We start from the raw sequence: 2,743 nt of genomic DNA, 5'->3' as shown, positions 1-2,743 counted from the left end.
TGCTAAAACCTCAACTGCAGGCACTTTAACTACCTCACATCCCCCAGAATATCCCTAGTAAGCAAGAAGTAGCAGCTTATCACCTAAATACCTTATAAAATATGTATTCTGGCAGATGGGAGATAATATGTGGAAATTAAGGTAACCTCCAACCTCATGAGGTTTTTAGGGGTACAGAGCAGGGTCTGGTGCATGGCAGTATCGTTTCTTAAGTGAAGTGTGGGTGGTTTACTGTGCATCCTTCCCACAGCCCCAGTGGGCCTCACACACACCTGCTTGTGCTGCAGTGACATGTTCACCAAATAACCAGGAAGGCGACCAGCCTTGCACCCAGAGAAGAAACACGCCACTTGGTACAGGCGATGGTATACACAGGTCGGGGTTTATGGAACCGCAGACAAAGTGGTGTGCAAAGACCCATGAGTAGATGAGGGTGCTGTAAGCATGGTGTGGCCACTTCCCAGGAACCACAGCGTGGGACCTTAGGATTCTGGAATCAGGCCATGCCACGTTGGGCAATAGCTTTCTCCTTTAGAAGCTGATACTGTTGAGTTCTGCCTCATGCTCTTGGGGAACCAGCTGGGCATTCAATGGCAGTTGAATTACATCAGCTCACTTCCATCACAGAGAAAGTAGCCGAATGTCAAGATGTTATTCCAGAACCAGAATGCCTGGGTTGGAATTCTCCACCATCTCAGTAGCTTATGACCCTCAGCAAATTAAGCTCTATTTCATGCTCTTCATTTGGGATTGTGAGGGTAAGTGAACACATAACATTTCTAGGCCTTGTATCTTTTTTTTGTGTGTTGATTATTGTCATCTTGGTCATTGTTATTATTTCATACAGCGTTGCCTCTTGAGTGAGGCACTGGGCTAAGATTCATAGGATTATCCCAAAGCGCCTGGCCTGATAGAGCGGTCCAATGGCTTAGTAATGGCACCTTTCTGGCACCAAGTGGAAGTTCTGACCTAGCCTGGATGGGGCCTATGTTCTTTTTCTTTAAAAATTGTATTTATTTATCTATGTGTGTGTGTGTGTGTGTGTGTGTGTGTGTGTGTGTGTGGCCAGCTCAGCCCACCAGGGGGCGGGGCTGGCTGGCATGTGGTGCTGGGGGATTGAACCACAGTCCTTGTGCTTTGCTAAGCTTGTTCTAAGTAGGTGCTTTAGACCACTGAGCCATCTCACCAGCCCAAGGGGGCCTATGTTCTTTAAGTGCCTAAGATATGGTGGTGCTGTACCTCCCCTAGTAAAACTACACAGGCCTGGGAACCCAATGGGACAACAGATGCCTTACAAATACCCCTATAACTCACAAAATTTTTATTTCCTGTGACTTTGGTCTCTCTGTTTAGAAGTCTCAATATCGGGCTGGGGAGATGGCTCAGTGGAATACTGGCAAGCACAAGGGCCTGAGTTCAATCCCCGGTTCTGGAAAAAAAAAAAAAAGGAAGTCTCAATATCTACAGAAGAAATATTTCAATTAAGGCAAACAGTGAGTCCAGTGAACTGGAAGTTTCCGGGTTAATTTGGGCTCCTCTTCCACTGAACGAGTCACCTAAATGGAATGAGGGATCCTGATTAGCAAAAGGAGAAGGGTAGTGCTGAGGAGATAGCTCAGTGGCATAAGCGCCTGCCTGGCAAGTACAAGGTCCCAGAGTCCTGTCGCAGTGAGGAGTAAAGGTCCTGAAAGTCTGGACCACTAAATGAACAGTTCCTTTCGAGACGCAGATTTAATAAAGAATTTCATCCAGCTGAGTAAAGTACTGGCTGGAGGGAAATGCAGCATGGAATAAGTAGTCGAAAAGTACGTGAATATAAGCGAGTAACTCATGAAAAGCTGAGAAATGAAGACAGCATTTCCTGTTTTCTTCCTTACTCTAATGTTAGAAGCTCACAGCCAACAATGTTAATTTTGAATTCTATAGTTTCTGTTGTAAATAAAAATGACTACAATATCACAGTTAAAAAATAATAATAAATCCCAATATTAAATCCCTTTCTGGAGGCTGAGGATGCAGCTGACTGCTGGAGCCTTTATCCAGAATGCATAAGGTCCTGGATTTGATTCCCAGCACTGCCAAAAACAAAACAAAAACACCGTTCTACTTAAAATAGTGTGATTTCTCTTTCCTGTGATTGATCCCTAGCCCTGTTTAAAGCTAGTGAGGATGTGGCACAGCACTTTCTACAGCCAAACTGTCACAATAATAAATCCCTACAGGGGCCAGGGAGATGGCTCAGTGGAATAAGCACTTGCCTGGCAAGTGCAAGGGCGCAAGGGCCTGAGTTCAGTCCCCGGTTCCACCAAAGTAAATAAATAAATCCCTACAAAGCCAGTAGTGAAAGCTCATTTAAGATCAGCCCACATCCCTCCCTTGACATCAGAGACAGAGGCCTGTCAGGGACAAAAACCACAAAGCTGAGGACTTAGAGCTCCATCAGCCCAGCGCACCTGAGCTGATCTTATTTAATGAAGTCACCACAATCTAGGTCATGCAAATGTAACAAGGCCAGTCCTGCCAACCTTACTGAGGCTGACTGGGCCCAGGATTTGTGCTGAGCCAGATGCTGTGTGTGTGTGTGTGTGTGTGTGTGTGTGTGTGTGTGTGTGTGAGACTGTCTGGTATGGGGGACACAAGTGCCAGGGCATACTCAGAGGGCATGGTGCCAGACACAAGCCTGACATTGTTACTCTGTTCCAGGGACCAGCTTGGGCTGTTGACAGCTTTCCTTGGTAGCCTT

This window comes from Octodon degus, unplaced genomic scaffold, assembly GCF_000260255.1.
Source record: "Octodon degus isolate 3935 unplaced genomic scaffold, OctDeg1.0 scaffold00130, whole genome shotgun sequence".
Lineage (NCBI taxonomy): Eukaryota > Metazoa > Chordata > Mammalia > Rodentia > Octodontidae > Octodon > Octodon degus.
This window is presented reverse-complemented; position numbering follows the sequence as displayed.